This window comes from Felis catus, chromosome D1, assembly GCF_018350175.1.
Source record: "Felis catus isolate Fca126 chromosome D1, F.catus_Fca126_mat1.0, whole genome shotgun sequence".
Taxonomy (NCBI): Eukaryota; Metazoa; Chordata; class Mammalia; order Carnivora; family Felidae; genus Felis; species Felis catus.
In genome coordinates this window covers 59,456,384-59,483,784 of record NC_058377.1, presented here as the reverse complement: position 1 = coordinate 59,483,784, position 27,401 = coordinate 59,456,384, and the positions used below count along the sequence as shown (strand labels likewise).

The 27,401-nt window shown below is 44.5% G+C and overlaps 1 protein-coding gene across 2 annotated transcripts in view; it reads right to left on the bottom strand.

The window, feature by feature from the left end:
- The window catches only part of CLPB (caseinolytic mitochondrial matrix peptidase chaperone subunit B), a 143,846-nt gene that overhangs the window by 38,460 nt on the left and 77,985 nt on the right, over nt 1-27,401 (bottom strand). The window lies entirely within an intron of this gene.

Here is a 27,401-nt window from a genome sequence, read left to right as displayed (position 1 = left end):
GGGGGCCATGCATCTACCTTGTTTCTCTTTTAAGTTCTGGCAGCTCACAAGCCTGTATAAAGTGTCTACTTGGTGCAAAGCCATGGCAGATATGGAAGAAAGGCTCCTCTGACCCCCACATTATTAGAATCTCCTTCTCAAAGCCCAGGTCTGAACCCTCACTCTCTTCTTCAAAAACTGTCCATTCCATTCAATTTGTCAAACTTTGAATGTGTGGGGCTTGAGACACAAAAGAATCAGATCTGGCCTGGCCCCAAAGGCACTTCTCTCGAAGCAGGGAGACCGAAACCTAAGAGAGCTGTGCCTTGGACACAGCAGATACTCAAGAACTATGTGTTAAATGGAATATTCCTCGATCTTCTTTCTTGCTAAGGAAGTGTTGTCGGGAAGTAAAGAAGGGTTAAGACACAGTCCCTGCCAGAAGGATCTAATGGGTTGGTTGGAAACACTAAATATGCAGGCCAATGCACATCAGCGTGGGGCCTGGCTCAAGGCGTGTGTCCCGCTACTGTTTACTGATGGACTATAAAAACTCAGCATTTCTTCTTTTTTCTTTTTAAATTTTTTAACATTTATTTATTTTTGAGAGAGAGTGAGAGTCGGGGAGGGGCAGCGAGAGGGGGAGACACAGAATCTGAAGCAGGCTCCAGGCTCTGAGCTGTCAGCACAGAGCCCAACGCGGGGCTTGAACCCATGAACAGTGAGATCATGACCTGAGCTGAAGTGGAACATTTAACCAACTGAGCCACCCAGGTGCCCCAAAACTCAGCATTTCTTAATCCTAGGCTGTGGAACATTTGTTCCATGATCTAAAACTATTCCTACTGAAGCTCTCTGCTTCTTAAAGGTCTATAAATTTATCAACCAACAACTGTAAGCTTTATTAAGCATTTACATGTGGCTGTCTGCCTGGGCTGCAGGGGAAGATGTGTGGGAGGAGAAGGGAGTGGAGGAGAGAGCAAGAAGTATGATCTAGGGCAGGGACACTTATTATCAATGAGAAAAATTAATACTTTTATACATGATTCCTATTTTCTAATAGGAATTTGATATAAAATATTAATATATATAATTTTTACTGAGATAGAATTCACATACCATAAAATTCAACCTTTTAAAGTGTATAATTCAGTGGTTTCTAATATACTTACAGGGTTATACAACCATCACCACTAATTTCAGATCATTTTCATAATCTCAAAAAGAAAGCCCATAGCCATTATCACAGACACCCTAACCTATACTTTCTGTTCCTATAGATTTGCCTATACTTGACATTTCATATAAATTGAAACATACAGTATATGGCCTTTTCTGTCTGGCTTCTTTCATTTGGCATGTTTGCAAGGTTCATCCATGTTGTAGTGTCATTCATGCTACAACATGAAAGCAGAAATGCAGCATTCCTTTTCATGGATGAATAAAACTCCATTCTGTGGATAGGCCACATTTTGTTTAGCCATTCATCAGTTGATAGACATTTGGGCTGTTTCCCCCTTGGCTATTATGAATAATGCTGCTATGAAAGTATGTGCACAAGTCTTCGCGTGGATGTGTTTTCATGTCTCTTGGTTATATATCTAGGAGAGGTGGTAATAATAGGTATTTACTGAGCACTTACTATGTACCAGACACTGTGCTCTGTACTTCATGTACATTACATCACTTAATCCTTACAACCACTATTGAGAGGTAGGAATTAAAATCCCCATGCTATAGACATGAAAACTAGAGCTCAGAAAAGTGAAATCATAGCCCAAGGTTACAAAGCTAATTATTTGCTCGGACCAGGAGTCAAACCCATGGCCAGGTTTTCTCAACTCCAATTCTCCACACTCCCAAAAGGGCAGCCAAAACGTACTCCTGCTGAAATATCCTTCCCTGGCTTTTCACTACTTATAGGATAAAGTGCCAGCTCCCTGGTAAGGAGGGTGTCTGTGTTCTTCGTAACTAGTAGGTGGGTCTTTAGGGGCTCAGCTGGAACCTCACTCTTTCAATTCTATTGGCAGTGACTGGGTGCTTTGTATCAGCAGGGCTCTGTATGTAGGATGACGGGGGATTGGCAAAGCCAGTGAACAGTCTTTTTTGTATTTTTTGACCACTCTATAGCAACTGATACCTTGGCCACTCTTTTGAGTTCTATAAAACCACTTTTTCAGGTTTTCCTCACACCTCTGTGACCATTTCTTCTGCAGGCTCCTCTTCCTGTCTTTAAGACTAGCTGTTATCTAGAGTTTGCGTCAAGGAACAATTTCAGCTTTCCAGAAGCTAATGGGGATGGAAGACGACCATACAACTACAACTTGGGCTGAAGGAGGGACAGACAGTACTGTGGGGGCCCAGGAAGGAATGGAGTGCCAAGGGGCCTGCTCACATGGTCTGGCTTTCCCAGCCCACTCCTGTTCTCTCTGGTGCTCAACACTGAGGGGCTTCACAAGGGCCGAGGGCCAGTGGCAGATGGCAACTGCCCGCCCCACCACCCCTATTTCCGGGACCATAGCTAGAGCTGAAAGGGAGCTACAGTTTAGCAGAGTGGAAAGGTCTCCTTTCTTAGGCAGCCTCAAGGGGAGCTCTGTCACTAGATCTGGACTGGAGTAAAAGGGGAATCAGGGACCTATAGAAGGGAAAGAAAAGAATAAAGGGGGAATCAGAGACCTATAGAAGGGAAAGAAAAGAGGACCAAGAGTAGAAGAGAAGAGAAACAGGAAGAAAAGGGGAGGGGGGGAGAGCAAGAGAAGGTAAGAGAGGAAGACAATGGGAGAAAGAACATAGGGTGAGATTAGTTGCATCAAACAAGTGCTGTCAGTGATCTATATTTGCTTACAGAATGAAAAATGTGTGCCATAAACATTGGCCACTGAGTAATTTCTAGTAGGAGTCGTGTCACTTCTCATAAAGGATGGGATGGGGACAGGTAGGACATCTCTGCACCTGGGCCAGCCAGCACAAGGACGCCTTTTAAAACAGTGCTGAGCCTATCTCTAGCCCAGAAGGCCCCACCCCAGCTACTCCTGAGGGGGGAAGCCAGACAGGTTCCCCAAGGTTCTGGAGCCTCAGGGCAGCACTTCTACTCCCACTTTAGGAAGGCTGAGGTGGGGGCATCATGGAAAATGTCCATCTTAGTCCCCTAGCCCCCGCACCCTTGCACTGATGCTCTGACTTGACTAATTGCTGTAATAATTGATAGAACCTGACTTCTACAACTGATCGATTTCACCTCCACGACCAACGGCCACAAACCATTATACTCCAATAAATAACCACATTGGGTCTCACCCGCCTGCCCTCTCCAGGGGCATCAGGATGGCCCGTGCCCTGGCCTGACCTCCCCTTGTCTCCCACCCAGGGCCCCTCCGGGCCGAGCAGCTGGTCTAGAGGGTCAGGCCTCTGGGAGCAAGTGAGAGGGCCGAATGGAGGTGGGGAGTGCTAATCGCAGGCCATCCGTCACCTCCCACTGGCTGTCTGGGGCTGGGGCCAACACCTGGAGCACCCCAGGCAGTATAGTGCAGGACCCCTCCCCTCCTCTCCCTGCTTCAGATTAGTGTGTCCCAGCTTATAATATTTGATAAATAGCAGACTGGCTTCCTGGCAGCACTGCTGCGGCTGCGCCTGCCCGCTACAGCTGTGGAAGGTCACTCATTGGGGAAATATGTTTCTGTCAGTGGTATTGAAAAAAGTTTAGTGGAGTGACAGGCCTCAATTTTTCAAATTTTATTAACTCCATCCCCTTAACCATTTGTCTTGAATTCCTTCAGATTCTGGAGGATCTGTCAATAGGCCACGAGAGAAGGGGGGTGGGGTGGGGTACGGGCTGGTCCTGGTTGGTACCAGTGGCTGGCTTGGGTCTCACCATGTAAAGCAGTGGAAATGGTGCCGGCAGAAGAGAAGGCTGGCCCACCAAGACCCAGGGAGCCCACTGGCACAGTGCCTTTGGTTTGACAAAATCATAGATTTTGAGTGGAAAAACACCTTAGTAGTGAGCTCTTCTAATTCCCTACAAAGAGACACCCCTCCTACTACATCAGAAACAGGTGGTCACCCTGACTCCCCTGAATGTGTTCAGAACCTAGCCTCATGCTCATGGCCCTCCACAGGGTTCCCCCCACTAAACTGAGGGCAGATCCTTTTCCTACAAACCCCAACCTGTCCCTCCATCCCCACTCCCACCTTGGTCTTCCTGCAAATACTTGTTCATCTTTAAAGACTGGTTCAGGCTTCTCTAAGAAACCTTCCTGGTTTCCCTCCCACCCCAGGTTTAGTACCATCATTTGTGCTCCCACAGGCCCTCTGCTCTGTCTTACCGATCACTCTGCTAACATTCTGTCTGCATCCAAGACTGAGGGCTCCTAGAAGTCAGGGACTATGTCTGACCCACTGCGAGCCAGCACAGGGCCTGGCACAGAATAGCTTTCACTAAAATTTACCAAATAAATGGACTTCTTCCCAAGGACTATCTTCTGAGGCCACACAAAACATGGCTGTTCTTCTTGCCTCAGAAGAGCCCTCTGACAGCAAGTGCATGCCCCATGTTGCTGACACCTTTAGGCCAAAGCTCCTAGTCTCTTTTCTGGTCCCAAACACCTCTCTAGAAAATTATATCATGTCAAGTCCCAACACCTTCTGGGCTCTGTGGGCGGGAAGTGGGGACAAAGTGGTTGGAGAGAGTCTCACATGCCCTTCCCTGGGAGAGGACTAAAGTTAGGGTGGGGGAGGAGGCCTCCTCCCTTGTCACTACCAGTCTTGGCCCTCTGCCTACCTCTGTGAATATCAAAGAAGATAATGCTAGGATAAGAGGGCTTAAACACACACACACACACACACACACACACACACACACACACACACAGTAACTGCCCTATACAAATGTGTTAGGCTATATTATCGATAATATCAGCATGCTCACACACTCCCCACCGCCCCTTACAGTTCTCTCAGCCAGACTGGCCTTCTAGTGATCCAGGTCTACCACCACTGCAGTTTCCATGACTCACCCCTTCCCCTACAGGCAGCTGGTTCCCAGTCCTTTAAAAGAGCACTGGGTGGGGGAGCTTGCAGGAGTAGGGGTTACCTCTCCCTGGCTGTGTGATCGAGGGCACCTGCTTCACTTCTCTGGTGGTAATGACTGCTGCCTTGCCCACCTCTAGGGGTTTTGTTTGGACTGAGTAAAATAAAAAGCTCGAAAATGATTGGGGAAAAAAAGACTGTATGTTGTTCTTTGTAATAACGTTTATATTCACTCTCCCATTTTTACTGCGAGCTCCTGTACCACCTTCATCCTGATTTTCACTATTTCAACAGTCTGTTTACTATCTCCAATTGGAAGTTTTTTTGCTGAACTGGGGTGCCTGGGTGGCTTCAGCTCAGGTCATGATCTCATGGCTCATGAGTTTGAGCCCCACATCGGGCTCTGTGCTGACAGCTCAGAGCCTGGAGCCTGCTTCTGATTCTGTTTCCCTCTCTCTCTGCCCTTCCCCCATTCATACTCTGTCTCTCTCTGTCTCTGTCTCTGAAAACTAAACAAATATTTTAAAAAATTAAAATGGTTTTTTTTTTTTGCTAAATATAAGGGAAATCATTCCCATAATTAGAGGTATCTGTCAGGGTGCAGCGAAATCTTTTTGGTTGTGTGCTCCCTATCAAGGAAGCCTTCCCAGAGAGACAGAATAACGACTTCAAAGAAGCCGCACACCTTCCCTGTCTCCACAGTGTTGCCTGCGCCATTCTTCTTGCCTGGAACTCCAGTCCTTGCCTCCCTGAACATCTAGATCTTACCCCTTCTTCAAGGTTCCTTCTCTGGGAAGCCTCCACCACCCTCTAGCTATCCATGCTCTCCCCATCTGTCTGCTGGCTCTTGTTGTCCTCTCAACTCCCTCCCTTTCCTGGCAGCCCATCCCTGTTTCATCCTCACAGCTAGTATGTATGTAGCTCCTCAGGTCAGAGACAAACCAATTCTTCTCCATTCACTGAGGCTGAAGGTGAGAGAGAAGAGACCTGTCCAAAATGCTGCAGGAAGCTGAGTGGAACCAGAAAGAGCCCCAGTTCCTGACATCTAATCTTGAGCTGTTTCCATAAGCCATACCACTGAGCATTCTCAAGATATGTACACACACATACATGTGCACCTATAGATATGCCTCCCCTCTAACCAACATCTTTACTGAGCACTCACTACATGCCATACCCTGTGCTGACTCCTTCCATGTATTTCATTCTTAACAACAATTTGAAGAAAGTAGAAGAGGTATTATTTTCCCCATTTTCCAGATGATTTAACTGAGTCTGGCAGAAGAGCAGGATGAAAAGAGACAAACTAACATTTGTTGTGTGTAAGGCCTTTGTATACAGTGTCTGAATTATTCATCATACAAATATTCAGAGAATACGGGCTCAGAGAGCTGAAATAATTTGCCCATGGTCACCCAGCAGACAAATAGTAAAGATGGAATTTAAAGCAGAGATTTATTACTGTATTTTTGTATGTGTTTGCAATCTTCCATAATAAGTTTTTTTGTTGTTGTGTTTGAAGAAGCCAGGTCTGGTTTTCCACCATATGGTGCTACCTTCTAAAGACCTGATGACTCAAAAAGAGGAAAAAAAATCATCACTCTTCTTCCCTTCCAGTGTGCTCAGAGGCTCCAAAACCAAGATATAGGGGGGTTTCTAGAAGTAGGCTTGGGATAGACAGCTTTATAGAAAGGGTACAAAATGGGGTTCCTTTTCCTCTCATTCAGGGCTGCCCCATCTGGGGACCAGGTGAACAGTGATTCACATTAATTGACCCCCCCAGAAGGTCATCTACCAGTCCTAACTCCCCAGTGGACCTAGACAGGTGGGATCCCTTACCTTCAAAGAGGGAGATTTCTAAAGTTCATGGAACAGAGAGCTACTGCTTCATGGCTGAATCCAGCCATTCCATTAAAACCCACTGAGTACTGATGCTGGGCGAGGTGCTGGGCACACAGAATCAGAGCAGTTCTTGCCTTTGGGCAGAACCAAGACTGATGGCACACAAACAGAGACAGAAACAGTGACAACGCAGTGTGGTGAAGGCAGACAAGGGGATGAGGATGACGACTCCCTTCCCCTCACTACAAGGGAGCCACATACTGTGTAACTGGGGAGATGGGAAACCATGGCACCAGCTGGAGAAGAGCAGAGGTGTTGCACTGAGTAAGCACAAAGGAAAAAAAGACTGGAGAAGCCTGGGTAACAGAAGGTTGGAGCCCAAGGTGGTCATGGAGACTGTGAGTGGGAGAGTGGGAGCTGGCCTTCCAGTCCAGGGCTCTTTCCACCTGCCCAGTCTTGGGTCCCACACCCCAGGATTTCAATTCCAACTGACCAGAGGACTGGACTACACAGAGCTGTCACTGCTTTCTTCAGTGGTGAGCCCAGATCCATTTCCCCTATCCCAAAGCTTTCCCAGACCACTCTAGCCTATGTAGACCACCTCCTCCTTTGAACGCCTAGAGCACTTATCTGATCATACGCTTTTCACATAAAAGTGAAAAGAATCTCCAGAATCAGATGTATTACAAAAGGGATGCTCTGTGAATGCCTAGAAAAGGAAATGGTGATGATCGCCAGGCATCACGATGGGTTCACGGAAACCAAGTCATGCCAGACTAACCTCATTTCCTTTCTTCATCAGGGTTATCTATTTGCTCAATCAGGTGCAGCCAGGGAAAATGTGGACTTCATCAGACATTTGCTGGGGTATCTGAGGACAACCTGAGAACATGATGGAGAATTGTGGGCTGGGTGCCAGTACAGTGTGGAGAGTTAATAGTGACTGGTGGACTAACCAGACCCAAGGGGAATGGAGCGACTAATAGATCATAAGTAACCTGGAAGGAAGTCTCGAGAGGCAGCAAAGAGGCTTGGTCCTGTTTAGTACGTTTATCCTTGACACAAATATCAAGGCATGGTCTGCTCGTTGAATCTGCAGACAACAGATTAGGGTTGGGAAGAGCACGAGATGCACCTGGTGGATGGTTGACATTAAGAGCTGAAACAAACGAGATGAAAAGTAATGGAGATAAATGGGAAGTCATGGGTTTCAGAAGAGAAACAAAGTAGAGATGGTTCTGGGAAGAGGGATCAAAATAGGAAAGGGCTGGGCACCTGGCTGGTTCAGTTAGAAGAACATGTGACTCTTGATCTCAGAGTTTGAGTTCAAGCCTCGCGTTGGGTATAGAGATTACTAAAAAAACAAACCTAATAAAAGATCACAAGCAGAGATATGCCACAATTGTTGTGCTACTTACTAGGAAAGGGTTGGGAAGCCACATGAGAATAATGGGTTAAGGAACTGGAGGTTCAGGCTGGAGAAAGATAGCTCAGAAGAATATGACTGCAACTTCAGGTATTTGAAGGGCTGGCAGTGGAATAGGGATTAGATTCATTCTACATAAGCCAGATGGTAAAATTAAAGACCCTTGGATTTTGGTTGAATATACGAAATTTCTAACCATAATCCAAAGATAGATTCTGAGCAGGCTGAGGAACAAATGAGTTCCCCAGCACTGGCAGTATTCAAGCACCGAGTGAATGACCATTTGGTAGGTATAACACTTACACATCAGCTTACAGAGGTTTTTTTCCAAGACTTATTGCTTAACTTGTGCTTATTCATTCAGAGATACTTTTTAAGAATGTTCTGGGTGTCTGGCATCAAGCTAGGCACCAGGAATACAAAGGTGAATCAGAAAACACTGGCCCAGCTCTTAAACAGCTCCCAATCATGCAAGGAGAAGATGGGTAAGTTTATTTAAATAGTATCTTGTGCCTTGATTACAGGCCTCAGCACAGGGAAGCTGTGCTTCAGCTTAGATTAAACCAAAGAGATCCTGTGGAAATTCAAACACTTATTTGGTTACTGAAGGCCAGAGCTTAATCAAGCCAAAGCACATGCTTAAACCAACTACTGGCTGTGGGCACAGAAGTGTACAGTGAAACACAATTTGTGAATTTTTGTGCATGATATTTTGCTCTTATAAATCTGAGATTTGGTCTTTGGCTGGGACTTGTTTATGTACCTACAGATTGTCTTACAAGTGGCTGTGATGTCAGGGTGAAGTGATTTAGCCAGCAGGGCTACCCAACTCTCCATTTCTTACCCACCCTATGGGGACTGCTTCAGCACGGACATAAACATGCTCCTGCCGTTACCTTATTGCACTCGTCACATGGGGAGGCTAGAAGGCTTGATTCAGGGATATGATTGGATTTTAAATCCCAGTCTCACAGGATTTTAATTACTGGTCTGGGGCAGCAGGGATAGGCGCTGGCTGCCTTTGGATGGAGGAGGTCGATACACCACTCCACAACATATTGAGCCACAATGCCTGCAGACTCTATTGCTCTATTTAATCATCTTTTGCAAAATTTACAGTGGAACAGGAGGGATCAATACAGAATTTATCACATTCTCTTGTAAATATGAGCCAGGAAAGAGTTCCAGGCAGTTTGTTACTGAGTGGGAGGGAACATGTCTGTGTACAGCTGGGCATTAGGAGAGGAGACAAAATCCATACTTCTTGGCATAAGCTACAGATGCTCAGCCAGTCCCTCTTAAGCCTGGAAGCAAGTTCAATGGGAAGAACACTGATTCATTCATTCATTCATTCATTCGATCAACCAACCAACATTGCAGAACACCTATTTTATGCCAGATTCTGTAGAGGCTCTGGGGATACAGACTAGTAATTCTGCTCACGAGATCATAAGCGAGATATGCCACAACGGCTGTGCTACTTACTAGTGAGTGGTGGAACTTGGGGAAGTTACTTAAGAGTGCCTTTGTTCATACATAGGGAAAATGTAGGTAATAAGAGTATCGAATTCACAGAGTTATTTTAAGTATTAAAAGAGATAAAAGCCTTAGTACAGAGCTTGATACACAGTAAGAACTCAATAAATGATAGCTATTGTTATGGTTACTACAATTACCATGATTAGGCATTCCTTCTTACAATGCCATCTCACCAATGGTCTATTACAGAGATGGCGTATTGAGCAGGGAGCCAGCCACCTCATCTCTTTAGCAGACAGAAGGAGACTGGGACAGCCTTCCACAGGTTAGACACCTGACCAGGGCTACTGGCAGCAGAATCAGTGGAGCAGAGGACAGAGGGTGTACAAGGTGGAGATATATGTTGAAACTCTGTATTTTGAAGCTTCCACTATAATCTCTGAAACAACAAAATAACCTCTTGAAATTGCTGTGGGGGAATAGAGTGAGAAGTGATACACTTCATGTGGGCAAGTCAGGGAAAGTTACAGAGAAGAGACATAAATGAGTTGGCTCCTGAAGACCAGGAGTTTGATAGGGGGAGAAGCAGGGAAGGGGCATCCCAGGCAGAGAAAAGTGAATGAGCAAAGGTTTAGAGGCAGGAAAGACTCTATCCTACGCACCTGAGTGGGCCTATGGCAACAATAGTTCCTGTCTCTCTGGGCCCACCTGGCTGCAAGGATCCCCCTGGTAGGCCCACCAACCTCTGGTCCCAGTCCTGAAGCAAACCATCATCCCCAGCCCCTCTTGGAGACAGGGCGGCAGAAGATTCATGGTGCACTGCAGGAAGACGTGCATGGGGTTAAACATCTAGGCTTATCTTACAGGCACTGGGAATTGCTGAAGGTCTTCAAACAGGGGAGCGCCTGCAGGGTAGAGGTTGGTTTGAAGGGGAATCTGGAGGAAGGGAGATGAACAAGAAGACTGGTACAACAGGCCCAGTGACAGTGATGAAATCTGAACTAGGGTAGTGAAGACTGAAGAGAGAAGAAGGACTTGAGAGAAAATTCTAAGACAGGCTTGATGGAAAGTGAGAGTGAAATCATCAGACTTACTTATAATGCTCTGTTTGTGACCAGTAGATGATGCTGCCAGTCACCAAATAGGAGAATATGGGAAGAGTCTGAGGAGGGCTGGGTTTGGATACACTGAATATGTGATGTCTACAGAATATTAAGCATCAGCAGAGCTACTGGAGACATGAAAGTGCCTGGCTTGTTCTAAGGCAAATATGTAGGCTAGTCTGGTTAGAAAAGAGGTGGTACAGGGGCGCCTGGGTGGCTCAGTCAGTTAAGCTCTTGATTTTGGCTCAGGTCATAATCTCGAATGGTGCAGAGCCTGCCTGGGATTCTCTCTCCCTCTTCCTCCGTCTCCCTCTCTCTCCCCCCCCCCCCAATAAATAAATCAACTTAAAAAAAGAAAAGTGGTGGTACAAAAGCATGGAAATAAATGCTCAAACATAATTCATACACAGAGTTAAGTGGGAAAAAGGGCAAAAGCAAAAACTCCTGCCAAGGACTTCTGCTCAGTGCAACCTAAGGTAGAGGTTTTCTAGATGAGAGATAATGTCCTGAATAGCATGTGACATAGGCAATGGAAGTGTGGGGAGCCTCAGCTCATTTTCATTTTGGGCAAGTTTCCTGGAAGTTGTGGGCTTTCAGGAGGCCAGCTCTACTTCCATCTCTCCCCATAATCCAGCACGGACTAACCCCCAGAGATGGCAGCAAGCTCTGCCCAGAAAGCAGCTGGGAGCAACTGTCATGGGACGGAATGACTCTGGATAAAGCAGAGTTCAAAGTGGACATAATAAGAGCCTGGGTCCCTGGGCTTGTGCATTCTCCCCGCCCCCTCCCACAAATGACAGCTGAGACCAAGGCAACCGAGCCTGGGGTCTGGGCTGAATTTAGCAGTCATAATTATACTGCTGACGTCTGGGGCACAGCCACAGTCTCTGCAGAAGGCAAAGCTTTTGTTCATGCACTAAAAACACATCATCTTCAAACATGCTAATCTCATGTCTGCTTCCATCTAACAACATTGAAGGGAGGCTGAGGAGAGGGCACACAATGCCCACACATCTGGCTAATTCAGTTATGAAGCCAATCAATCTTGATGGGTTGTCTATAAAACATCAACCACCCCAAAGGACTGACCTGACCAGATGTTTAAGCTTCTGTTGACCAATCCCAGCCTAATGTCCACAGCAGACAAGAGGGGTTATCAAGAGATGGCTTATGCTTCCACTCACATGTCTACTCTCAAAGCTAAGCAAAGCCTTCTGCTTGGATGAGACGTATCAGTCCATTAAGTGGTGGTTAATCCAGGCTTACTGAAATGATGTACAGCGGACCCTTGAACAACACAGGTTTGAACTGTGTGGGTCCACTTACATGTGGATTTATTTTTGACAAAAACAGTATTATAAACATATTTTCTCTTCCTTATAATTAAAAAAAATTTACTTTTATTTTAGAGAGAATGTGAGTGGGGGAGAGGGGCAGATGGGGAGAGAGAATCTTTTTTTTTTTTTTTAATGTTTATTTATTTATTTTGAGAGAGAGAGGGAGGGGCAGAGAGAGGGAGAGAGAGAATCTCAAGCAGGTTCCTTACCATCAGCACACAGCCCGATGCAGGGCTCAAACTTACAAACTGTGAGATCAAGACCTGAACCAAGATAGAGTCAGATGCTGGGGCGCCTGGGTGGCTCAGTCAGTTAAGCATCCGACTTCAGCTCAGGTCATGATCTCATGGTTTGTGGGTTCAAGCCCCGCGTCGGGCTCTGTGCTGACAGCTCAGAGCCTGGAGCCTGCTTTAGATTCTGTGTGTGTGTCTGTCTCTGCCCCTCCCCAGCTTGCACTCTGTCTCTCTCCCTCTCAAAAATAAATAAAACATTAAAAAAAAATTAAAAAAAAAAAAGAGTCAGATGCTTAACCAACTGCGCCACCCAGGCACCCTAAGAGAGAGAGAATCTTCAGCAGGCTCCATGTTCAGTGCAGAGCCCATCATGGGGCTCAATTTCACAATTCTGGGATCGTGACCCGAGCCAAACTCAAGAGTTGTATGCTCAACCAAGCCACACAGGCGCCCCACTTTTTTCAGATTTTTTAAATAACACCTTTTCCCTAGTTTACATTATTGCAAGAATATGTTATATAACACAACATGTATGTTAATGAACTTTATGTTATTGGTAAGACTTTTCTGATCAAGAGCGGGCTATTAGTAATTAAGCTTTGGGGGAGTCAAAAGTTATATGCAGATTTTTGCCTGCATTAGCATTCCTAATCACCACGGTGTTCAAGGGTCAACTGTATATTCAAATATACAGACTTTCACTTTGACTTTCAAGAAAGCAGGAGGCCTTCTTTACAGGTGGTTTCGAGAACACTTGCAAAAACAGAAACCAATGAAATAATTTTGCTAATTGTACTTCCTAGTCGGGAGAGAATTTAAGAGTGCAGAGGTGAGTATCTTTACAATATTAAATGCTACAGGCTCCAGTCCTGGGTGCAGGAGCCATTCATCTGCTGATGTCTGCTTTTCAACCCCACATCAAGGCTGAATTACTCATCTCCCTCATAAAACTGTTGTGGTTTTCTTTTTTGTTTTTTTTTTTTTAAACCAGAAGCCACTGCTAACAAGGACTCTCTCAGTTTATGCTCCTTCCTTTATGGCCAAAGCCAGTCACCAGGCAACAGTCACCAAAAATAAAAGTGGAATGGCAGTGGGGAGATTAGGAGGAAGAGGGCAGGGACTTGCTGCCTACACCAAAAGGCCCATTTCTGACCTGGAGCTTCTTGCTGGTGCTAATTATTCCACTTCCCTCAAAAGGGCTTTTCTCTACCTAATTCTGAGGATTTCACCAAGTTTGTCTCAGTTGAGGCTGCACAACAAACCAGATAGATGGACTTGGGAAAAAGAAACCTCCAACTTTTCAGAAAGTGGTGAGAGAGAAGCACAAATTTAAAATGAGGTCAGGCAACAACAGATGTTGGAGAGGATGCGGAGAAAGAAGATCTCTTTTGCACTGCTGGCGGGAATGCAAACTGGTGCAGCCACTCTGGAAAACAGTATGGAGGTTCCTCAAAAAATTATAAATAGACCTACCCTACGACCCAGCAATTGCACTAGTAGGTATTTATTCAAGGGATACAGGTGTGCTGTTTCGAAGGGACACATGCACCCCCATGTTTATAGCAACACTATAGACAATAACCAAAGTATGGAAAGAGCTCAAACGTCCATTGACTGATGAATGGATAAAGAAGATGTAGTATACATATACAATGGAATATTACTTGGCAATTCCATTCAAAAAGAATTAAATCTTTCCATTTGCAACAACATGGATGGAACTAGACTGTATTATGCTAAGCAAAATAAGTCAGAGAAAGACAAATATCATATGACTTCACTCATATGTAGAATTTAAGATATAAAACAGATGGACATAAGGGAAGGGAAGCAAAAATAACATAACAACAGTGAGGGAGATAAACCACAAGAGATTCTCAAATACACAGAACAGAGTTGCTGGAGGGGTGTTGGGTGGGGGGATGGGCTAAATGGGCGTGGGGCATTAAGGAGGGCACTTCTTGGGATGAGCTCTTGGTGTTATATGTAAGTGATGAGTCACTAAATTCTATTCCCAAAATAATTAACACTGTATGTTAACTAACTTGGATTTAAATTCAAAATAAAATAAAATATGGGGCAGCTGGGTGGCTCAGTTGGTTAAGTGTCTGACTTCAACTCAGGTCATGATCTCATGGTTCGTGAGATTCCACTTCTTCCTCATGTCTACAGTAATCAATGTTGCTGGCCAATCCTGCCTCCTTTTGATTATTTTCCACCTTGATTTCCATGATATATATACATATGACTTTATCTCCTTTGAAGGTTCCTGTTCATTCTTCTGTCCCAAGTTACAGGTGACACCCAAGACTAAGTCCTCAGCTCATGATCCTTTCTTTCCGTATGCGCTCTTCTTTAAGAAACAGTTCCAATTGGCACAGTTTAAACTACCCCAGTGGTGGGGCGCCTGGGTGGCGCAGTCGGTTAAGCGTCTGACTTCAGCCAGGTCACGATCTCGCGGTCCGTGAGTTCGAGCCCCGCGTCGGGCTCTGGGCTGATGGCTTGGAGCCTGGAGCCTGTTTCCGATTCTGTGTCTCCCTCTCTCTCTGCCCCTCCCCCGTTCATGCTCTGTCTCTCTCTGTCCCCAAAATAAATAAAAAACGTTGAAAAAAAAATAAAAAAAAAAAATAAACTACCCCAGTGGTTTGCAATCCTGGCTGTATAGCAGAATTATATGGGAAGTGTTAAAATCTTATCAAACCAAGGCTGGAGAAAATATTTGTGATATATATCACACATAAAGGGTCAATATCCCTTTGAACAAAGAAAGGGATCCCTTTCAACAACCCCATTCAGCAAAGAAATTTTAAAAATCAAAAGAAAAATAAAGACCAAAAGTCCTATAGAAAAATGGGCAAAAGACATGAATAGACAATTCACAAAAAAGAGATACAAAAAGTCTCTTAAACACATGAAATGGTGTATGGTTTCACTTATGACAAGAAAATCAAACTAAAACTATGCTGAGATACTATATCTCACCTATCAGATTGGCAAAAATCTAAAAGCTTGACAATACACTCTGCTGGAGATGTTGTGAGAAAAACAAGCACTTTCTTTTTTGTCTTTTTTTAAAGTTTATTTTTGAGAGCACATGCGCAAGCAGGAGATGGGCAGAGAGAGAGACTCCCAAACAAGTCCATGCTGTCGGTGCGGAGCCTAACATGAGGCTGGATCCCACAAACTGTGAGATCGTGGCCTGAGCCGAAATCAAGTCAAGTCAGATGCTCAACTGACTGAGCCACCCAAGCACTTTCATACATTGCTAGTGGGAACGTAAAATGGTACAACTTCTGTGAAGGAGAAATTCACAATATTTAACTAAAGGACATATGTATTTACCCTTTGGCCCAGCAATACCACTTCTAGGACTTTGAATCTCAAATATACATGCGAGAGGTTATTCACTGCAGCATTATGTGTAACTAAAAAATACTGGACACTTCAATGTCTGAGCATAGGGGATATAGTGCAAACACACAACAGAATACTATGCAGGTGTTAAAAAAAGAAAAGAATGAGGAAGATCTCTGTGAACTGATAGTAGTTTCCAGGAAATACAGTTAGATAAAAAGAAAAAAAAAAAAGCAAACTGCAGAAGAGCATATATAGTGTGCTACCTTTTATGTAGGAAAAAAGTAAATTAAAAAATACATATACTGTATTTGCTTATACTAAGAAATATGGGGTTAGGGCTCACTGAGGGGAGTGGAAAAAGGTTGAAAGGGATACAGGAAAGTCTCACTTCTCTGAGTGTATCTTTCTGGATAGTTTTTAGACAAAAGTGAATCTTCTACATATTCAAACACCAAAATTAAAACAAAAACAGGTAGGGGAGAAAAACCCTAAAACTGAAAATAAACTGAAAAATTAATCCAACTGTATTTCAAATGAATAACATACACACTGAAGGGGAAAAAATACCATCCAAGTAACTTAATGAACCTAGTATTTGACTATATAATCTTAGCCACGGATGGAGTACGCATGAGAACTGCAAACAAATCCTAACTGGAATTCTGTTTAGTAGGCTTTTTTTTTTAATGCTTATTTTTGAGAGAGAGAGAGAGGGACAGAGTGTGAGCAGGGGAGGGGCAGAGAGAGAGAGAGACACAGAAACCAAAGCAGGCTCCAGGCTCTGAGCTGTTAGCACAAAGCCTGACACAGGGCTCAAACCCACAAACCGTGATATCATGACCTGAGCCGCAGTCCGGCCCTTAACTTACTGAGACACCTAGGTGCCCCAATGGTATGCTTGTTTTCTATAGTGGTATAGGTGAGGCAAGGCCCAAGCCTTCTTAGACGTCTTATAGGAGTAAACAAATGAGTAAATGTATCATTGCTATTTGGAGCCAGCACTCTCACTATACAAAAAGGGGCATACAAATAAGAAATGTATGAAGACAAGGAAGAACCCTGTAAGGATGAACTGGAATGGGAGGTAGTGGTGTTCAGGATTTCGAAAATACGTATGTGCATATGCCCATGTGTGTATATATGCATATGCATGTATGTGTATCTTGTGAGGGATCTATATGCACATGTGTATATAACCATATGTATCTCATGGTCCTATAAACAGAAGGGGTGATGAGCAAGCCTGGTACTCAGGTGTCAGTCTCTAATACAATTGCTCACTAAAAAGTCTTAGGGCTCCTCAGAGAAATGGCTGATTCTAGGGGCACCAAGATGGATACAAGACTAAAACACCTTGTTATGCCAGGAAATATGGAAATGCTAAAAAAAAAAAAAAAAAAAAAAAAAAATTGCCACACTGGCCAAATCTGAGATAATTTTAGCACCAACATAACTAAAGATAGTAATGAGCTGCAGAACAATTAAAGCAATAGTATCTGTGAGCACATTTTGACAACACATAGATAAATGAGGGAGAAAGCGTTCTTGTTTTTGCTTACCACAGGATGCCAGGTCCTAAGTGGTCAATGTGGAGTGATGCTGGAGTTGGGAAAGATGCAAAATATTCATTTTGCAACCACTTATAAAGATTGGTTCAGGAAAGAACCATCAATGGAAGCTAAGTCCAGGGGGGAAATTTTGATGAGGAGCAGGATTACCTGCATGGTCTTAAAACTGTCTCCCCACAGAGTGCTTATTAATTTCAAAGGAAGAAGTAATAAAGGTACAGTGGAGAAACAGGGCAATACTTGGGTTGGTGATGGGACGGGAGTAAGATTTTTTACTGAAAACTCTTTTGAATTCTGTACTGTGTACAAGTATCAACTATTCAAAAACAGGAAGAAAAATAAATATAAAATATCCGAGATTGTCGTAGGCAGAATAACAGCCCTCCAGTGATGTTCACATTCTAATCCTTAGAATTTGTGAATATGCTAAATCACTGGGCAAAGGGGAATTAAGGTCGTAGATAGAATTAAGTCTGCTAATCAGCTGACTCTAAGAAGGGAAGATTACCCTGGATTATCTAGGTGGGCCCAATGTAATGACAAGGGTCCTTATAAGTGAAAGGAGGGAGAAGACTCAATGTCAGAGTGAAAAAAGAGAAAGACCAACTGACCACTGCTGACTCGATGACAGAAGGGGGCTATGAGACAAGGAATGTGGGCAGCCGTTAGAAGCTGGAAAAGGCAAGAAAACAGATTCTGAGTCTCCAAAAAGGAATGTATTACTGACACCTTGCTTTTAGTCCAGTGAGACCCATTCCAGACTCATCTCCAGAAATTTAAGACAGTAAACTTGCATTGTCTTAAGTCATTAAGTTTTTGATAATCCGTTTACAGCAGCAATAGGAAGGATACATAAGAAAAGTTACAGTGGTTGTCTCTGAGGAGGAGGACCAGGGACACAGAAGGGAGACTTCCTTTGCCCTATATATCTTCTAGTACTGCTTGAAGTTTTTATCATGTACAACTTTTAAAGTTAAGAATCACTGTAGTCACTAAATAAACAACAGTCAGTCACTTTAGGAACTCTCTATGGATTTCAAAGTGGAGTACAAGTCCTCTGGCTCATCCCCAAGGCCCTCCACACTCAAGCCTCCCTATCCATAATCTAGCAAGTGGCCAGTTTCTTCCAGGTCTCTAACATGCAAGCCTCATTTCTGTTACTGACTCACCTGAAAAACTTTCCTCCTTCCCTCTGCTTGTTTGAATTCTACCGGTCCTTCAGGGACTGCCTCCAGTCCCCCTCCTCCAGGAAGCTTCTACAATGCCAACAGTGATCTTCCCCTCCTCATTCATTACACTAATTCATTCTGCCCTTTGCTTAGGTTTAATTCAGAGTCCTGCCACTGTCCTGAGTGTGCTTTGTGTATGAACCTTTTTACCAAACTAGCACTCTACAGGGTGCAGTCTGAAGGAAGGGCCTATATCTTTTTCTTTTTTATTTCCTGTAATGCCTAGTGCCCCTTTATAAATACACTTATTCAAAAAATGTTTACCAAGCACCTATCATGCGCTAACAATATTGCAAGGTGCGGGGAATATAAGCACTGCAGATCCAGACCCTACCTTCAGGGAATGCATTATATAACAAAGGACAGATCTATTGATCAAACAGCTATATGTCTACATGTTGTGGTAAGTGTAAGAAAGAAATTATACAGGACACTTTAAGAGCACATATCGGAGGAACCTAGAAAAGGGATACTGGTGGTCAGCTGCAGGAAAATAATTAATAGTTGCTGAATAACTATGAGCACTTAGATTTGCAATTAGACAAATCAGAGGGCAATTATTTATTGAGAATCACAAAATATGAAAGTAGAAGGGAGCTTTGAGATTGCAGTCCAATTATCTAGTTTTACAGATGGGGAAAATGAGGCTCAGTGAGGGGGAGGGACTCCTCAAGGTTGCACAGGAAGGTCGAGTTGGTGCCAGGTCACCTGACCCCCAGCCACCACTCCCAACAACACAGCATTCATTACTTCAAAGGGAGTTTCTGAAGCATTCCTGAAGGGACAAACTCCTTCTTCCACTATATTTAAAACAATTCATTTCCAAAATGATGTTCAGGAAGGAGTCTGTGGTTATAGACCTACAGAGAGCATGTCTGCTGTGCCCTTTCTAGGACACTGCCAGGCCTCTGTGTAGAGGAAGAGAGGGCATGAATGCTAGAAGCAAAACTCCTTTGGGGAAAGGAAACTTGGTTCTGAGCAAACTCCCAGTCTGACTCTAGGACAGGAACTTTGTTGCTATTCTGCAGACCCTGACCTTCAGACTGACATCCCTTCTTAAAGCTGCAGTGCTGTTCTTACTCTGTGCATTCAGTCCATGACACATTCACTGAAGGGGCAAGAACGGGCCAGCAAGGGGCAGATGGCCTTGCCTTGGGAAATCTGAATTCTACTCAGCTCTATTTCCAGGCCCAGTGCAGGTGGAGGAGCACACTGGACACAGAACAGACCTGGCCTAGCTGATGCTGACCTTTCCCTCACCCAGGGGAGCCTTGGCCTCCAGCTGCCACTGTTGGCGGTGATGAGGTCATGCCGGATACCAGCCAGGCTCATCTGATGACTGCTTGGAGCCGATTACAGCCTTGATGAAATGCGCCTGCCTGGATGGCAGGTGGCTCTGGAGAGCTTGGGCTCTGGTGACCAGGCACTCATCTCTAACTCAACCATGCAGTGACTCCTCCAAACCCACAGGATCTGGGATAGAGAAATATCTTTCCTTGGGGGGTGAGCAAGGACAATTCTTAATTCTGTCCTGGGTAAGGGTCTGAGTAGGCCAAAGGAAGAGGATAGGACTCAGGGTCACTGAAGGCCCCCTTTAGCCCTGACCTACCACATGGACTCCAATTACAACACCACAGAACTCTTCCATTCCCCACAACGCCCCTGCCTGGACTGCTGAGTCCCCTTGGATGACCAGTGCCTGTCGCTCTCCACGGGACTTTCTCAAGTTAAGTAACAAGCTAACATCTATACTTCAGGTCTCAATACATTTGCTCAGGGAAGGCTTCAGATCAGATTAGGTCCCCGTTACACCCTCACAGTACCCTCTACTCTTCCCTAATACTTATCTCAGTGGCAATTAGCTAATAATTTTGTAATTATTTGCCTAATTTCTATATTCTGCCAGAGCTTAAGCTTCACAAGGATGGGGAGTGCCATAAACAGTTGTTAAGGTAATAAGAGGAAATCAACAAAAAGACCAGTTTTATAGCAAAAAGAGATAGTTCTACAGGAAAGTTTTGACTAGTATTCTTTAAAAGGAAACTTTTATATACAATAGAGGGGCTCCTCTAGACCACCACCTTAGCTTTGGGGCCAATCAGGTCCTCTTGGCTTTCTGACCTGCAACCAGTTACTCACACAAGCCCATTTTTCCTAGTTTTGAGTGGCATCGAGGTCCTTCTTTCTTTTTCTTTCTTTCTTTGTTTCTTCCTTTCTTTCACGTATAACAGCTCTACTGAGATATAATTTACATATCATAGAGCTCACCCATTTAAATATACAATTTAATGTTTTTAAAGTATATTTACAGAGTTGTACAACCATCACCATAATCTAATTTTAGAATATTTCATCATCCCCAAAAGAAACCTCGAACCCATTAGCAGTTACTCCCCATCCTTCTCACAGACAACTACTGGCATGGAGGGATTTTAGCTCTGTATCCAAACAATATGAGGAAACCTTCAGTGTCCAATTATCTGACATGATCTCTTCATCATGCAGATGGAAAAAGTGATGCCAGAGATGGACTGTGATCTGCCAAAAGTCCTACAGGGGTGAGATGGTGGCAGAGCTGGGTGCCCACATCCTAATGGCAGTGCTATGAGCTCTCTGTTACACAGTATGACTGTGTCTCCCAAATGGTCTATCACACTGGACTTCAAGCCACATGAAGGCAGAGGCTATATTCTGCCCATCTGTCTTCCCTTCTTGCCCAGGAGTACCATCAGAACAGTTATGCCTCAGGTGTGGTCCATACACTGTGCCATTCTGTGAGCCTTGATACCAGTCCTCAACGAGTTAAGTACGGTGAGAGTAAGTGTCTAGAAACTTTTACAGGGACCCAGAGTTATTCTATATCTGTCAAACCTAAAGGCACATTTGAGCTCTATTTTGTATGCCTTTAAAAATATAATTTTGCCAGTAATTTATTTTTATTGTATTTTACAAAAGTATTGGTTATTGGTTCATGACAGATTGCAAAATCAAACAACAACAAAAAGAGACAGGTCTTTCATAGATTGTTTGAGAAGTACTGCCTTAAAGCAACCCATTCTCCACTCTCTTCTGCTTCCCCTTTTCCCTGTTTCCTTGAATGTCTTGCACTGGCTCTCCCTCTCACGCTCACATCAAAAATGCAGGTTCTCTCAGTTGGGTCCTTGGGTCTCCTTAGCTCTGTAACTTCCCATGGGCAACTCACAGACTCAGCCAGCTTCCACCACCCCCAAGAGACTGCCAACTCTGAAATTTTCATGGCCAACTTAGAGTCTTGTCTCTCTTCAGCTTCAGACTCATTTATCCTACTGCCTGCTGCACATCTCTACAACATTGTCCCACTGGTTCCCTGGTTGGTCAACAGCTATTTATTAATCGCCTACCATATGCCAGCTGTGAGGTTTTTTTCCCTAGGAGCTGCGACTATAGCAGTAAAATAGAGGGACAAGGTCTCTTATGATTGTAAGACTTACATTTTAGTAGGGGAGAAAAAGATAACCAATAAATGTGATCATTTGGGAACTGATAAAGAAGATAAGGTGGGGTAATATGATAGAAAGTGACCAGGGAGCTATTTTCCTAGGGTGCTCAGGGAAGGGTTCTCTGAGGAGGCAGCACTTGAGTTGAGACCTGAATTCCCAAGGTGGAAATGATCCCATCTCTGGGAGAGGCAGGTACAGAAGCCCTGCCATGAGAAGTTCTGTGTGCCTGCAGGACAAGAGAAGACCAGTGTCACTAGGGAAGAGAGAAAACGGGGGAGAATGGCTAGGGATGAGGTCACACAGACAGGCAAGAGTCTGGGCTCTGGGCCTTATAGGCTCTGGTAAGGAGTCTGGATTTCCTTTTGGTGTCAGTGGCATACCAACGTTAGGTTTTAGGTAGGACAATGATAGCATTTATGTTCGAAAAAAGATCGCCTAGCTGTTTTTTGGAGGATGGATTCTGGGAGACAAGAGTGGAAATGGCGGAACTTAGCCAACCTGTGGTGCTCGTCACCCTGCACGGGGACTACAGGTGAGGCAGTGGAACAGGGGAAACAGGAATGGGTTCAAAATGTGCTTGACTGGCACAGCTGACAGTACTTATTGAAGGACCTGACAGGGAATGTAAGGGAAAAAGAGAATTCAAGGATGACACCAGGATTTGGGGCCTAAAAACTACACAGATGATGGTATCATTTATTGAGATGGGGAAGCCCTGACATGCCAATTTTGGGAGAAAAATAGATGAATATTTTGGCCAGGGTGACACTGAGACAGAGGAAAAAACAGGAGTTGGGGGAGTGGATTATGTGGGTAGGGACGTAATCAGGACTTTTACCATGAAGGGATGTAGAGAAATGAGGTGGCAGCTGGAGGGAGATCCCAGGAAACTTTTAGTTTGCTTTATTTAAGATGGGTGATAACCAGGGCATGTTTTTGTGCTGACTGGAATCAGCCAGCAGAGAGGGGAACACGGCTAATACAGGAGAGATAAGGGATACCCAGAGGAGCAAAGTCCTTGAAAATAGGAGCCTGAGCCCAAATGCAGGGCTGCATTAGGAACTGCAGAGGAAGGAAGGCAGCATTCAAGTACAGATGTGGTAGGCTAGTGGAAGCGGTGGGAAGATGAGGTAGTTCCCTTCGAACTATAATGTATTTTCTTTTTTTTTTTTTTTTTTTTAATTTTTTTTTTCAACGTTTATTTATTTTTGGGACAGAGAGAGACAGAGCATGAACGGGGGAGGGGCAGAGAGAGAGGGAGACACAGAATCCGAAACAGGCTCCAGGCTCTGAGCTGTCAGCACAGAGCCCGACGCGGGGCTCGAACTCACGGACCGCGAGATCGTGACCCGGCTGAAGTCGGATGCTTAACCGACTGCGCCACCCAGGCGCCCCTATAATGTATTTTCTATAGGAAGCAGGAGGTGGGATCATTTGCTTGGGAGCTAAAGGAGAGGACTGGAGGTCTGAGGAGAAAGAAGGCATAAAAAAGGTGTCCTGGTCCAGAATAAGATGGTGATTTTAATCACAAGTACAATGGGGCAGCTGGCAGTGCTGAGCGTCTGGGATTTATGGTCATAAATGTGAAGTGAGTCCAGTTAGCATGATTGTATGATTTTTTCTTTCCCCCAGCAATATTCAGCTCTTCAGATTCAGACATGAAGTGAAGAGAAATTGGGTTTAACTACGGTTAGTGTTGAGGCGCCTGGGTGGCTCTGTCAGTTGAGCGTCTGACTTCGGCTCAGGTCATGATCTCACGGTTCGTGAGTTTGAGCCCCGCGTCGGACTCTCTGCTGACACAGCTCAGAGCCTGGAGCCTGCTTCCGATTCTGTGTCTCCCTCTCTCTCTGTCCTTCCCCCACTCATGCTCTGTCTCTCTCTCTCAAAAATAAATAAATATTTAAAAAAAACAAACAAACAACAAACTACAGTTAGTGTTTCATCAGATGAGTGCAAAGAAGGGAGAAAGCAGCAATGGAATCATTAGAACACTGGACCTCAGAACCTAAAAGTGAGAGGGAAAAGGGAGGGAAGAAGTAAACATTCAAAATAGCACTGGTCATTCCCCTGTACCTCCAGTCCTGTATTTTTTTTCTTTCTTTTTCTTTTTTTAATGTTTATTTTTTTTTAATTTTTTTTTTCAACGTTTATTTATTTTTGGGACAGAGAGACAGAGCATGAACGGGGGAGGGACAGAGACAGAGGGAGACACAGAATCGGAAACAGGCTCCAGGCTCCGAGCCATCAGCCCAGAGCCTGACGCGGGGCTCGAACTCACGGACCGCAAGATCGTGACCTGGCTGAAGTCGGACGCTTAACCGACTGCGCCACCCAGGCGCCCCGAATGTTTATTTATTTTTGAGAGAGACAGTGTGAGAGAACTCAAGTGGGGGAAGGGCAGAGAGAGAGAGGGAGACACAGAATCTCAAACAGGCTCCAGGCTCTGAGCTGTCAGCACAGCTCGAATGTGGGGCTCGAGCTTGGGAACGACGAGATCATGACCTTGGCCAAAGTCAGATGCTTGACCGACTGAGCCACCCAGGAGCCACTCCAGTCCTATATTTTTTATCTCAGTGCAGGTACATGCCATCTATTCAGACAACCAACCTAGAACTCGGACCTCATCTTGACTCCTCCTCCCCTCTCACTGTCTGATCCTACTCCTCACTCTTTCTGGGATCAGTCTTCTCTCTCTTCAACTGTCTTGGGTTATGCCTCACCTAGAAAATTTCAATAGCTTTTAAACGAAGTATTTTCCCTTTTTCCAATCATGCCCTCTTCTCATCCATGTTTCTCCATTTTCTTTAACCTTTCTCTCAAGTATAACATATACACAGAAAAGTTAAAAAAATACGTAAAGGTATAGCTCAAAGAAATCTCATCAAGGTGGATACACCTACACAACCAGCATGTAGATAAAGAAATAGAACATTACATATCCCAGAAGCCCCCTGGTGCCCAGTAACTATCTGACCGCTTGAGGGTAACTACTACCTTCACTTCTTACACCATTGGCTACTTTTGTCTATTCTGAACTCTGTATATAATTGCAGTCACATAGTAAGTACTCTTTCATGTCTGGCTTGTGTCCAGAATGTTAGGTTTGTGATACTCATTTGTGTTGTTGTACAGAGAAAGAAACCGTTCGTTCGTTCATTTGTTTGTTCATTCACTCATTCCATCCATCCATTCATTCATTCATTTGATTATTCCATTGTGTGAACATTTCATAATTTATTTAATTTGAATTTATCCATTTTAATTACTGATAAACATTTCTGAAACTCCTAAATGATTTTTCACATTAACATAAATCCAATCCTTCCCTCTCCTAAATTTTAATGCTTTCCCACCGAAGGATAAAGTCCAATTTCTTTAGCAGATCTTGGTATAGGCCTCCCTTATCAGCTCCTGCTTTTCATTCTTGACTTCTGAGCCTTCTATCCATACCCTATAAATTCAGCTCTTCTGAACTACCTGAAATGTCCTAAATACAGCATACTGCTTCAAACTCCATGCCTCTGGACATGCCGTTCCCTCTGCCTTTCTCCCTCATCTACCTGGTAAACTTGTATTCATCCTGTAAGACTTAGTGCAGACACCATTCCCTACACCATGCTTTCCCTGCCCTCCCCAGAGACAGAAAAGGTCTTTTCTTGGTGATCCCTCAGTACCTCCTATATATCTCCATTAATATACCCGATGGCAAGTCTTTGTTAAAATGTCTGATTTCCTCTCTGAACTATGAGTTCCTTAAGGGCAAAGACCACGTCTGGATCATCTTTATTTCCCAGGTGCCTAGGGTAGGGCCTATAACAGGAGAGGTACTCAGTAAGTGTTTACAAAATGAATGAAAAGACTTGCCTAGGGGTTATATAGGATGCTGAAGCTCGCTCGAAGGGGTCCGTGGGATCAGCTACTCCAACTTCTCTGTTTTACTGAGGAGAAGAAAGGATTTGCCTAAAGGAGAAAGGATTGGCTAGCGGCAGAGCCTGAATATCTGATCTTCAGCCCAGTGCTCATTCCCCTTCTCTGCACTGCTGGCAAGAATCAGAGGGCGAAGTTTCCAGACGACAGCCTGAGGCAAAGCCGACTCCCTCAGCATCTGGCAGTACAGCCAGATGGACAGACAGTGAAGTGGAACAAGAAATGGAACTCTAAGTTTCCAGCCCCAAAAACAAACTAACAGGCTGTTAAAGGGAAGATGTCAGCACTGGAAAGGCTCTTTGCCTTAGGCAGAGATGGTGGGGAATTTGACTCATTTGATGATGGCTGGTTAACACTGACGACTGAGCTGCACACTTGGAGAGAAGGACAAGGAAGAGCCATGAAAGTAGGTAGAAGAGGCTAAGGGAAGCCCCGGGGAAAGTGCTATTAGGTTTCATAAAGGCCAAGTGTTTCTGAGGGGATGAGCACTGAAAAGGCAGTGGTACTGTGACTACAAACATAGCTGCAAAGAGGCTGCTCATATGTGAAGCTCCAAAAAACCAGATACATGCTGACACAAAGAACAAGTGGGCCAGGAAGCAAGAGTACCACATCTCCAAACAGAAAGTCTACAGTGGCTTTAGAGATGATCAGTGCATCTAGACATGTGCTAAACTATGTGCAGAGAGCACTGTGGCAAAGGAGGGAGGGGCAAATAAGACACAGTCCTTGTCCTCAATCTACCTCAATCTAGTAATGGGGACTGGACCCAAATCCCAGGGAGCAGGGAAGAGTTCAGAAGGGAGGTGGCATTCAAGATGGGGACCGACTGGCAGAAGACCTGCATGAGTAAAGGCACCAAGGTGGGAATGCTGAAGCGACATTATTGTATAGCTGGATATTATGGTAGCAGTGGGGAAAAAAGTTAGGTGAGGTTCATGACTAGAACAACCAGGTTAAAAAGTTAGGATGAGTAGGGGCGCCTGGGTGGCTCAGTCGGTTGGGTGGCTGACTATGGCTCAAGTCATGGTCTCGCAGTCTGTGGGTTTGAGCCCCGCGTCGGGCTCTGTGCTGACAGCTCGTAGCCTGGAGCCTGCTTCAGATTCTGTGCCTCCCTTTCTCTCTGCCCCTTCCCTGCTTGGTCTCTGTCTCTCTCTCTCTCAAAAATAATAAGCATTAAAAAAAAAAAAGTTAGGATGGGTAGGATTCTTTTTTTATTTTGTATTTATTTTTTAACAAGTAAGCACTGAGTATTTTTGAAGTAAGTAATACAAGACCATCTATAAAGTGCCTACTTTGTAGAACCTACACATGCCCTAAGTCTGACAAAACCACAGACAGCAGGTGGCATACTCCCATTTCCAGAAGAGGAAAGACAACCTCAGAGCAGTCAGGAGCTTGCCCAGGACCACACACT